Source organism: Mustela lutreola, chromosome X, assembly GCF_030435805.1.
Source record: "Mustela lutreola isolate mMusLut2 chromosome X, mMusLut2.pri, whole genome shotgun sequence".
Lineage (NCBI taxonomy): Eukaryota > Metazoa > Chordata > Mammalia > Carnivora > Mustelidae > Mustela > Mustela lutreola.
The window spans coordinates 72,597,050-72,611,092 of record NC_081308.1 but is presented as its reverse complement, the minus strand read 5'-3'; positions in this window follow the sequence as shown (position 1 = coordinate 72,611,092).

Genomic DNA, 14,043 nt, shown 5'->3' with positions numbered 1-14,043 from the left:
ACATGAACTCAGTAAAGTTTCAGGATACAAAATAAACATACAGAAAACCGGTTGCATTTCTATATGTGAAAAACAAAGCAGCAGAAAGTGTAGCAAGGAATCAATCCCATTTACCATCATACAAAAACCATAAGATACCTAAGAAGAAATCCAGCAAGGGTTCAAAGATCTGTACTCTGTAAACTACAAAACATTGATGATAGTTGAAGATGACAGAAAGAAATGGAAAGACATTTTATGCTCAAAGATTGAAAGAACAAATATATCTTAATGTTTCCACTACCAAAAGCAATCTACACATTTAATGTCATCCTTATCAAAATAGCACCACTATTTTTCACAGAGCTAAAACAAACAATCCTAAAATATGTATAGAATAACAAAAGACCCTAAATAGCAAAAACATCCTTGAAAATGAGAATAATTCTGGAGGTATCATAGTTCCAGACCTTAATTTATATTACAAGGATGTAGTGATCAACACAGTGCAGTACTGGCACAAAAACAGACATAGATCAATGGAACACAATAGAAAACCCGGAAATGAACCTAAAACTATATGGTCAGCTAATCTTCAACAAAACATGAAAGAGTGTCCAATGGAACAAAGACCACTTACTCAACAAATGGCTCTGGGAAAACTGAACAGGAACATGCAAATGATGAAACTAGATTACTTTCTTAAACCATACACAAAAGTAAATGTAAGGAGGATGAAAGACACAAATGTGAGACAGGAAACCATCAAAATCCTAGAGGAGAACACAGGCAGTAACTTCTTGCAAGACACATCTCTAAAAGTAATGGAAACAAAAACAAAAAATGAACTTTTGGGACTTCATTAAGATAAAAAGTTTCTGCAAAGCAAGGGAAACAGTCAACAAAACTAAAATTCAACCTACATAATTGGAGAAGTTATTTTCAAATGACATATAAGTTTAAGAGCCAGTATCCAAGATACATAAAGAACTTGTCAATTTCAAGACTCCCCAAAACAAATAATACAGTCAAGAAATGGGCAGAAAACATAAATAGACATTTCTCCAAAGAAGACATTCAAATGGCCAACAGACCCATGAAAAAAGGCTAAATATAACTTGTCATCAGGGAAATATAAATCAAAACCACAAAGTTATACCAATTTACACCAGTAAAAATGGCTAAAATTAGTAAGAGGAGAAACAACCAAAATTGGTGATGATGTGGAAATAAGGGAACCCTCCTATACTGTTGGTAGGAATGAAAGCTGGCACAGCCACTCTGGAAAGCATCATGGAGTTTCCTTAAGAAGTTAAAAATAGAGCTACCCCATGATCCAGCAACTGAAGTACTAGGTATTTACCGCAAGGATGCAGATTCTTGAAATGAAGGGGCACATGGACCCAATGTTCATAGAAGCACTATCCAAAGTAGACAAACTGTGGAAGGAGCTGTGCCATCTATATATACAATGGGATATTAAATCAGCCATCAGAAAGGGTGAATACTCACCATTTACATCAACATGGATGAAACTGGAAGTCATTATGCCTAATGAAATAAGTCAGTCAGAGAAAGAGAATTATATGGTTTCACTCATATGTGGAATATAATATACTGTGCAAAGGGTCATAAGGGAAGGGAGGGAATACTGAATGGGAAGAAATCAGAGAAAGTAGCAAACCCTGTGAGACTCTTAACTCTGGGAAACAAACTGAGGGTTGTTGGAGGGCAGGAAAATGGCAGGATGGTGTAAACTGGTGTTGGGAATTACGGAGGACACTTGATGTGATGAGCACTGGATGTTACATGCAACTGAGGAATTACCCAATGCTACATATGAAACTAAAGTTGTACTATATATTCACTATTTAATTTTACATTAAAAAAAGAAAGAAAATGATAGAAAGTATTGTACAGAAAACATGATTCAATAAAACATTACATTTTAAAATAAACTACAATGTAATAATTGTTTTATTTTTACAAAAGCAATAAATTTATTATTCTTCCCAGTCCGAAAAACAAAACAAAACAAAACAAAACCAACCAAACAAAAAAAAAAACTTTACCTTTCAATTCCGCCAGCTCCCTAGTCTGTGATCCAAGAGGTCTGATTCTTCTAGGAACCAGATTTTGCACTTTCTCAAACTCCCTCCCCGCTCCCTTTTCTCTTCACCTGGAAATGTTTCCTTCCTCTCCATGGCTCAGTAGCTTTTCTCTCTCATAATTCACTTCCAAGTACCTTACAGTTGCCACACTGTCTCCCTCTTACAGTGGATACTTCTTCCAATCCTCAGGTTGATTTCCTGGGTTTTCCCAGTGAATTGACCTCTATACAGCTGTGATTGATGGGCAAGGAAAGCCCAAGGTCCCCCCATTTATCGCTACCTTAACTCCTCCTTAAATTTCTTATTTTTAATTGAAATAAAAATTGCTGTTTGTTAAAATCAATACTACTAACAATTTGTTGAATGATTATGGCATTTGAATAAACAATGAATGACAGCGATATCATCAAGAATTGGAGAAAAGAATTGGGAATTCTGTGTAATAAGGCACTTGTATTAAATGTGAATTGGTATAGTGTCATTTGAAGAAGTACTTTAATTATTTTGCATATGCATAGTATAAACTCCAGAAAAAATCCCATTTTAAAGAATAATGAGAGAAGAGAAGAAATAAATGAAATAGTGTAAAGCTCTCAATGAAAGTCAGAGAATAAAAGGAAAATGAAACAAGAACAAATGCAATTAATAGAAAATCATTATAAAATGATAGCTATTAAGGCAATATCATAATTAATCACTTTTGTGAATACAACCTGGAACAACCACTCTCAAAAACAGTATGGAGGGCCCTCCAAAAGTCAAAATAGAAGTACCATATTATCCAGCAGTTGCATTATGAGGTATTTACCCAAATAATACAAAAATACAAATTCAAAGTGTTCCAGGCATCCTGTTTTTATAGTATAAGCAAATAATGGAAGCAGCCCAAGCGTCCATGGACTGATGAATGGATAAAGAGGTTAATAAATAAATATATATATATATATAGATATATCTATATATATGACTGACTTGATTTGTTTAACATAATATAGTCTAGTTCCATCCTTATCTTTGCACAAGTGAGATTTCATTCATTTTTATGTCTGTGTAATATTCAATTATATATAGATATATATATCTATACACAGACATAAAAAAGAATGAAATCTCACTTGTGCAAAGACAAGGATGGAACTAGACTATATTATGTTAAACAAATCAGGTCAGACAGAGAAAGACAAAGAATATATGATTTCAGGGCATCTGGGTAGCTCAGTGGATTAAGCCTCTGCCTACAGCTCAGGTCATGGTCCCAGGGTCCTGGGATCAAGCCCCACACTGGGCTCTCTGCTAAGCAGGGAGCCTGCTTCCCCCATCCCCCCGCCTGCCTCTCTACCTACTTGTGATTTCTGTCTGTCAAACAAACAAATAAAATCTTAAAAAGAAAAATATATGATTTCCCTCATATGTGGAATTTAATGTAAATAGAAATAGAGCAATAGGAATAGAAATGAGCAAAAGAGAGAGAGAGAGAGAGAGAGAAACCAAAACATAGACTCAACCATAGAGAATGAACTGATGGTTACCAGAAGGGAGATAGTTTGGGGGATGGGTTAAATAGGTGATGGGGATTAAGTAAGGTACTTGTGATAAGCACATGGGAGTGTTGAATCAGTGTGTTGTACCTTAAACTAATATTACACTCTATGTTAACTAATTGGAGTGTATTTTTTTATTTAAATATTATTAGTTAACATACAGTGCAATATTGGTTTCTGGAGTAGAATTCAATGAGGCATCACTTAAATATAACACCCAGTGCTTAGCATAAATGCCCCCTTTAATACCCACTACCTATCTAGCTCATCCCCACCATCCTCCCTTCATCAACCCTGAGTTTGCTCCATGTCATTAAGAGTCACTTAAAAAAAAAAAAAAAAAAAAAGAAGTCACTTATGGCTTGCTTACCTCTCTCCTTTTTTTACTTTTTCCCTTTCTATAAGTTCAGCTGTTTTCTTTCTTAAATTCCATATATGAGTGAGGTCTTATGGTAATTCTCTTCCTCTGAGTGACTTATTTCACTTAGCATAATGAACTCTAACTCCATCCATACCATTGCAAATGGCAAGATTTCATTCTTTTTTATGGTTGAGCAATATTCCATTGTACTTACATACCACACCTTTAGCCATTCATCAGTTGATGGACATTTGGGCTCTCTTCATAAATTTGCTATAGTTGATAATGGTACTATAAACATCGAGGTGCATGTACCCTTTCAAATCTGTATTTTTGTGTCCTTTAGGTAAATAATTAGTAGTGCAACTGTTGAATCACAGCTGGTTTCTTTATTATTTAATCTAGAACAAGTTAATCAAATTCTGCTAAACATTATTAGGCCAAAATACAAGGAGAGCATTCAGACCAGGAAGAGCCCTTAAAAGTCATCCAGTCTGACATCCGAATATTTTATGTGAGACAATAAAGCCCAGCGAGGGGACTGACTTAACCATCTTGAAAAAATCTGCAGACAAGAACTGGGAAACAAAATCATGTATTCTATCCTCAGATATCAGGTCTTAAAAACTGATTCAAACACCATTTTATGTTTTAAATGTAAGAGTAGTAAAAGTATAAAAAAATGGATGTGAAATGAGAGCAATTTTAATAAGGAAAGTTAAGAGAAAAGATGGTCAAATATAGGAAAAATTCTGTAGACTAAGAGCTTACTGAGAGCAAGGAGACTGATATTTACTGTACTCCTAACACTACACCAGGCACTGAACGTTATTCCAAGTAATTTTCATAACTCTGGAGTAAATGGTTTTGGGTGTCATTTCCATTATACAAGTGAGAAAACTAAGTTTCAGGAGGTTTTAGTAACATGCCCACATGCCCAAGGTCTCTTTTTAAGTACATTTTTAAATTATGACCACACTCAGTGTTATTTTCATCAAAATTAATATTTCTTTTGAATTCCCATTTAATATTTTCATGCTAGAATATGTACTGCAATTGAACAAGGCAGGCCAGTACGAAGTCAAGATAAATAAAGTGATGTAATTTTTTTTTTTGAGTTTGACTCTTCTATTTATTGATTTATTTTTTATTATGTTAAGTGATATAATTCTGAGAATAGAGGATTGTATAATATGGTGGCAAACAGCATGGGATTTGACAGCAGAGAAATGTGGGCTAAAAACCAAGATCCAGCATTTAATAATGCATGCCTTCATGGAGTCCATTTATCCTCCATAAGTGTTTCTTTATTATTCTCCAAAATATAGGCAACAATATTTGCTCCAATGTGTTATGGACAATAAATGAAACAATGCATTTAGAGTACCTGACACAAGGTCTGGAATATGGTGAGTATTGAAGTGGTGGTTGTAGTTACATTTATAGCCAAGAAAAGTGGAGCATCCAGAAAAATCTAACACATCATCAGTAAAACATGGGCAGATCACTAAATCTTTTTCATGATTACAAAGAGAAATTGTGTAACACATACCATACATTTTATTCGCTAATAAAAACACATTGAAACATTAGTTATTTTGTTATTTGTCATTCTTAGTTACACCAGAAATGAAAGTAAAAGAATTGTGAATCTATAAGCTCCTTTTTTTCTTATTTCCCTTTCTTAAGATTTTATTTATTTATTTTAGAAAGAGAGAGAGAGAGAAAGAGAGAGCACAGAGGAAGAGGGAGATGCAGACTCCTCACTGAGCAGAGAGACCATGGGGCTTGAACATAAGACCCTGGGATCATGACCAGAGCCAAAGGCAGTCAGTTAAGTGACTGAGCCACTCAGGGCTCTCACCCTTTATAAGATTTTAATATTTATTTATTTATTTTTATTATGTTATGTTAGTCACCATACAGTAAACAATGATTCATGGGACTCTACATCAAAAGTTATGTGTGGTGATTAAGATTTTATCTATTTAATTTTTAATTTCTTGTTTTCTAATCTTCTAATTCACTACCATTACTTATATTCATATTACAAATTCAAAACAATCTTTTGAGAGTAATTTTTGACAAATAGCAGTACTTGTAAACATTGGATATTTAGATTTTGGTTATTGGGGTAAGTTGTGACAAACTTCAAAAATACTACAATATCAATTATCTATATTTAATTTTTACTAAAAATATTGCTACTAATTTAAGATAATATATTTATTTTACTTAGTCAAAAGTATGAAAAAAACTATGATTTACTTTGATTTTTTTGTTTTTTCTACATATATTAATTCAAACTATTTTTATTTGAGGCTGTTTAATTAATTAATATGGACCCTTTTTTTTTTATTATGATATCTTCAGTTGTAAGGAAAAATAAAATAACCTTTCAGGCATACCACAAGTTTCATAGACAGGCAAAATATAGAGAACAAGAACTTATAATCAAATCAAAATGTTTACCAAATAATATAATTTGTCTCAGTTTCTTATGTCAACACTAACTAGTTAACATGTAATATTAATTGGATGTATATTGTATATTGGATGAAAATATATTTTTAAAATTCTTCATAATTTTTCTAATACTTCTTATACTGTCCTACATAGAAGGTTTATACATTTAGTAGTTATTCTTTTCAAAATTTTTTTACAGACTACCTATATTTTGCTTTACTTTAAAATTAATACGTGACATGACACATTATAACTGTTTATAAATTAAACCACCTGCTTTTTGAAAAGTATATAAACGTTAGAGTCCTCATTTGTGAAATACCATATTTAACATTATTTTGCATATTTAAGATTTCCAAAGACCAAAATAACAGAAAAATTGTGAATGTCCCCAAAATCGTCATTTTAGCACTTAATAATCTTTCACCATTTTAAGTAAAACCACTTTGAATAGAAGCAGTAGGAAGTTACTACAAAAATATTAACACACATTTTCTTAATGAATGCAAACTTAATTTTTAAAACATAGCATCCATTACAAAAAATAAAACATAGCATCCAGTGTGAAAATAATGGAATAAAAAAAATCATATGCTACTTATTGGAATGTAAATTGGTACAACTTTTATAAACAACATTTGGTAACATGAAACGAGGGCTTTTAAAATGACTTAGAAATTTCATTTTTAGGACTTACCCTAAGGAAATTTGAAGAGTTGTGCACAAATATTTATATATAATGATAATCATTACAACATTATTTATAATTATAAAATATATAAAGACAAATATATGAGGTATCCTCATATATAGCAAGATAGGAAACTTTTTAAATAAATTATGGTACAATCAAGATAGAATGCCATGTGATCATTAAATGTCATATTTTATAATACTTGAAATTCTTATGATAAAACAAGTGAAAACTCAAGATTAGGCATTGAGGAAGATGGCAACAGAGTCGGAGGACTCTAGGCTTGCCTGGTCCCACAAATACAACTGGATAACTGTCAAAAGTGTCAGAATTGTCTAAATTCCCCAAAAAATCAACCTGGAGACTGACAGAACAAACTTCAACTAAAAGAAGAGAAGAGGCCACATCAAGGAAGGTAGAAAGTGAGGAGATGTAGTCCAGGGGAGAAATGGGTACTGGCTGCCATAAATGAGAAGGATACATGGTCAAAGAGAAGAGCAAGAGAGATAGGAACACAAAGGGGAATGGACAAGAATATTTTCCATAGCTATTGGCCTGAGAAATGAAAGGGGTTGAATTTTATGAGTTTTTGCAAACAGTTGGATTAAAGTCTAAAGTTCTAAACATCACTGAGCATGGCTTGGATAAAGCCTGAAGGTCATTGTGCTCCTCCTGGAAAGGAGGCAGGCTAACCAACTGGGACCATAAAGCTTGGAAGCAGCAATCTAAAGAGTGTCTTGGACACACAGTGGGGAGATTATTTTCTCTTCTCAGAGCCTGTCCTAGAGTAGCAGCATTCACTGAGACACCTCTACTTGGACAAAAGTATTGTCCAGTGGCTTTTCTCTCACCCATCCCCTACCATAAACACAGATCCACCTCTGAGATGCAGCACAGTGGGACATTGTTTGCATAACATGCTTACACTAAGCCCCAAACCTCTGTTCTCCAGTGGAACTGCCTTTCATAACACACTTGCCTGAGTCCTAGCATAGTGGGCACCTTCCCAAAGAGAACATCATAAATCCCTCTCCAAACCATGTCTCCCAACCAGAGAGTTCTACAAGACATCAGTTCTGGTGGAGGAGGTGACAAGTAATATTTTACAAGCAGAGCAGAGCACATCAAGTTAAAACTCACCACATTCAGGCCAGGGACCAAACACAGCCCACAGCAGGCAAGGAGAGACTTTGCAGATGACTGACCTAAAGGATTGAGCACCCAGAACACAACAGGAGACTGAATACAACAAACACTGAATACACTCCCTTAAGCAACAGACTCTGGGCACTACAGGAACTCTTCTTCATAAGGCCATTGCTTTCAGGAATAGGAGACATACTGGCTTTTCTAACACAGAAAGACAGAGACTTAGACGAAATGAAAACACAGATGAAATTATCCAAATGGAGTAAGAAGATAAGGTCATATCCAGAGACTTAAGCAAAACAGCTATAAGTAATATGCTTGATGGAAAACTTAAAGCAATAATCCTAAGGATACACACAACACTTGAGAAAAGAATGGAAGACATCTGTGAGATCATTACCACAGATAAAATAGTGAAAAATGAATTGATCAGAGATGAAAAGTGAAAAAATGAGGTTAGAAAAATGCATTATACAATGAAGTACAAAATGGAAGAAGTAGAGGAACAAATTAATGATTGAAAAGACAAAGTAATGGAAAGCATTTAAACTAAACAAAAAAGAGAAAGAATTATGCAACAGGAGAACAGATGTAGGGAGCTTGGTGACTCTATCAAACATTATAGCACTCATATTTTAGGAGTCCCATAAGAAGAAGAGAGAAAAGGAGGCAGAAAATAAACTTGAAGAAATAATAATTGAAAACTTCTAATCTAGGGAAGGTAAACAGACATCCAGATTCAAGAAGCACAGAGAACTTCCACCAATATCAACAAAAGAAGGCCAACATCAACATACTGTAATTATTTGCAACATACAATGATAAAGGAAAAATCTTAAAAGCAGCAAGAAAAAAAATTTCATTAACTTACAAAGGAAAATACATAAGGTTGGCAGATTTTTCAACAGAAACATGGCAAGTAAAAAAAGACAAGCAAGACATATTCAAAGTGTAGAGTGGGAAAAATTTCAAGCCAAGGATAATATGTACAGCAAGTTTTCATTCACTATAAGATGGAAGATAAAGATTTTCCCAGATAGAATAATTTCTAGATTGCAAGAATGGTTCTATATTTACAAATCATTCACAGTAATGCATCACATTAATGTCAAAAAAGACAAAAAGCCATAATACGATTTCAATAGATGCATAAAAAAGTAGACGAAATAAATCCCTTCACAATAAAAATCCACGACAAAGTAGGGTTATAGGGAACATGCATTCAACATAATAGAGACTATATATGAAAAACCAAAACCTAACATTATTCTCAATGGAGAAAAATGGAGAGAACATTTTCTCTTCAGTCAGAAATAAGGTGAAGATGTCCACTCTCACCACTTCTATTCAATGAAGTACTGGAATTCCTAAACACACCAATTGGACAACACAAATAAATAAAAGACATCCAAATAGACAAGGAAGAAGTAAAATTTTCACTATTTGCAGATGACATGATACTGTCTATATAAAATGAGAAAGAATATTCAACAAAATGCTAGAACTGATACATAAATTCAATAAAGTTGCAGGACAAAAAAGAAGCACACATGAATCTATTGCATTTCCACACACCAAGAATGAAGCAGCAGAAAGAGAAATCAAGGAATCTATTCCATTTACAACTGCAAAAAAAAAAAAATTATAAGATACCTAGGAATAAATCTAACAAAGGAATGGAAAGACACGTACTCTAAAAACTATAAAACACTAAAAACTATAAAACGCTAAAAGTAAGTGAATATAACACAAAAAATGCTCATGGATTGAAAGAACAGATATTGTTAAAATGTCTATACTATCAAAAGCAATCGACACATGTGATATGTCCTGTATCAAAAACCGACAGCAAATATCATCCTCAATGGAGGAAAGCTGACAGCTTTCCCTTTTAGATCAGGAACACAACAAGGATGTCCACTCTTGCCACTCTTGCAACATAGGACTAGAAGTTCTAGCAACAGCAATCACACAACAAAAAGAAATGAAAATGATTAAAATTGGCAAAGAAGTCAAACTCTCTCTCTTCACCGATGACATGATTTTTTATATGGAAAACCCAAAGGATTTCACCCACAAATTACTAGAACTCATAGAGCAATTCAGTAATGTGGCAGGATACAAAATCAATGTACAGGAATCAGTTGCTCTCTTATACACTAAAATGAAAATACAAGCCCAGGAAAGGATTCCCTGGGGAATTCTACCAAACTTTCAAAGAAGAAATAACACCAATTCTCCTGAAGCTATTTCAAAAAAATTAAAGCAGAAGGAAAACTTCCAGACTCTTTCTACGAAGCCAGCATTACCCTGCTCCCCAAACCAGACAAAGACTCTACCAAAAAGGAGCATTTCAGACCAGTATCACTGATGAATATGGATGCTAAGATTCTCAACAAGATCCTAGCAAACAGGATCCAACAGCACATTAAAACGATTATCTACCATGACCAAGTGGGATTAATCCCTGTGTTACAAGATCAACATTCACAAATCAATCAATGTGATAGAACAAATTAATAAAAGAGAGATCAACCTCATGGTTCTCTCAATTGCTGCAGAAAAAGCATTTGACAAAATCCAGCATCCATTTCTAATTAAAATGCTTCAAAGTATAGGAATAGAGGCAACATTCCTGAACTTCATAAAATCTATCTATGAAAGGCCCACAGCAAATATCATCCTCGATGGGAAAAACTTGCATCCTTGCCATTGAGATCAAGAACATGACAAGGATGCCCACTTTCACCACTCTTGTTCAACATAGTATTAGAAGTCCTAGCAACAGCAATTAGAGAACAAAGAGAAATACAAGGTATCCAAATTGGCAATGAAGAAGTCAAACTCTCTCTTTGCAGATGACATGATTCTTTATATGGAAAACCCGAAAGCCTCCACCCCCAAACTACTAGAACTCATACATCAATTCAGTAATGTGGCAGGATAGTCAATGTACAGAAATCAGTGGCTTTCTTATACACTAAAATGAAAATACAGAAAAGGAAATTAGAGAATCGATTCCATTTACTATAGCACCAAGAACCATAAGATACTTGGGAATAAAACTAACCAAAGAGGTAAAGGATTTGTACTCGAGAAACTAAAGAATACTCGTGAAAGAAATTGGAGAAGACACAAAATAATGGAAGACCATTCGATGCTCTTGGATCAGAAGAATAAACATTGTTAAAATGCCCCTACTGCCTAGAGAAATCTATAATTCTAATGCCATTCTGATCAAAATTCCACTGGTATTTTTCAAAGAGCTGGCGAAAATAATCCTAAAATTTGTAGGAATCAGAAGAGACCCGGGATTGCTAAGGAAATACTGAAAAACAAAAATAAAACTGGGGGCATCACGTTACCTGATTTCAAGCTTTACTACAAAGCTGTGATCACCAAGACACATGGTACTGGCATAAAAACAGACACATAGGTGAGTGGAACAGAGTAGAGAGCCCAGATATGGACCCTCAACTCTATGGTCAAATAATCTTCGACAAAACAGGAAAAAATATACAGTGGAAAAAGTCTCTTCAATAAATGGTGCTGGGAAAATTGGACAGCTATATGTAGAGGAATGAAACTCGACCATTTCTTACACTATCTTATACACAAATATCTTATAAACTGTCTTATACTTGCACTATCTTATACATAAAGATAAACTCGAAATGGATAAAAGACCACAATGTGAAGCAGGAATCCATCAGAATCCTAGAGGAGAACATAGACAGTAACCTCTTGGATATCAGCCACAGCAACTTCTTTCAAGATATTTCTCCAAAGGCAAAAGAAACAAAATAGAAGATGAACTTTTGGGACTTCATCAAGATCAAAAGCTTCTGCACAGCAAAGGAAACAGTCAAGAAAACAAAGAGGCAACCCACGGAATGGGAGGAGATATTTGAAAATGACAGTACAGACAAAAGGTTGATATCCAGGATCTATAAAGAACTCCTCAAACTCAACACACACAAAACAGACAATCATATCAAAAAATGGGCAGAAGGTATGAACAGACACTTCTCCAAGAAGACATACAAATGGCTATCAGACACATGAAAAATGTTCATCATCACTAGCCATCAGGGAGATTCAAATGAAAACCACATTGAGATACCACCTTACACCAGTTATAATGGCCAAAATTAGCAAGACAGGAAACAACATGTGTTGGAGAGGATGTGGAGAAAGGGGAACCCTGTTACACTGTTGGTGGGAATGCAAGTTGGTGCAGCCACTTTGGAAAACAGTGTTGAGATTCCTCAAGAAATTAAAAATAGAGGTTCTCTATGACCCTGCCATTGCACTACTGGGTATTTACCCCAAAGATACAGATGTAGTGAAAAGAAGGTCCATTTGCACCCCAAAGTTTATAACAGCAATGGCCATGGTCACCAAACTGTGGTAGGAACCAAGATGCCCTTCAATGTACAAATGGACAAGGAAGATGTGGTCCATATACACTATGGAGTATTATGCCTCCATCAGAAAGGATGAATAGCCAACTTTTGTAGCAACATGGATGGGACTGGAAGAGACTATGCTAAGTGAAATAAGTCAAGCAGAGAGAGTCAATAATCATATGGTTTTAGTTATTTGTGGAGCATAAGAAATAACATGGAGGACATGGGGTGATGGAGAGGAGAAGGGAGTTGAGGGAAATTGAAAGGGGAGGTGAACCATGAGAGACTATGGACTCTGAAAAACAACCTGAGTGTTTTGAAGGGGCAGGGGTTGGGATGTTGTGGGAGCCAGGTGGTGGGTATTAGGGAGGGCACGTATTGCATGGAGCACTGTGGGGTGTAGTGCCAAAACAATGAATACTGTTATGCTGAAAAGAAATAAAAATAAATGCTAAACAAAACAAAACAAAATAAAGCCAAAAACCCAGCAGAAGAAAATATGTATAATAGGCAGACATCTCTTGAGGTGGCTTCCTCTAGTCCCATATTTGCCCCTTCTCTGGAACTGGTCTGCCTTCTATAAAGCTGGGCCCCTAATATATTAGTCTGCTAACAAATGTTTTTTGTCATAGTTAATTGTTCTTAAGGAAGACATTTTACTTAAATCATATCCAAAAGATGCTCTCTCCTAGGAATTAAAAGAGGTGGGAGGAAGATACAGACTGGAAGTCACTAGAGGTGAAGTCAGATAAAGGAAATTTTGTGGTAAGTGGGTCAAAAAAGTGAAGTCAGATAAAGGAAATTTTGTGGTAAGGGGGTCAAAAAAGTGGGTCACTGGAGTTGATCTGGTCATTCCCCATTCTTGACTTTTACTTGAAGTTCATGAGATATCCTAGTATACTGTCAGTACATTTGGTTTTTGCTTAAACCTAGCCAGAGATGGTTCTTCTTATAAACAAAAGTATAACTACTACAGCAAGTTAGAAGGAGGCCTGGTTTTTTAAGCTTCATATTCAGTTTATGAAGTTTAAAAGCAGATAAAATACAAAAAATTCCTTTTCAGTGATTTATAAAGCCTAAATTAATATTTAAAAAAAACCCTCCTGTTCAGTTGTTATTTTGGTACACTTTCATGGTTTCCCTAATTTGTGTATGTTGTTTTCCATAGCTGGTGTTTCTGTGATTTCATGTTCAGGATCTGTCATTTACTTACTCCTATTTTCTCTCTGCCATGAAATTGAAAGGGTCCAGAGAAGAACCACAAATGACCTATTCTTAAAATAACAGGTGGTGATCAAAGTAGTAACAGGGGAACACTGACAGCCAACTTTAT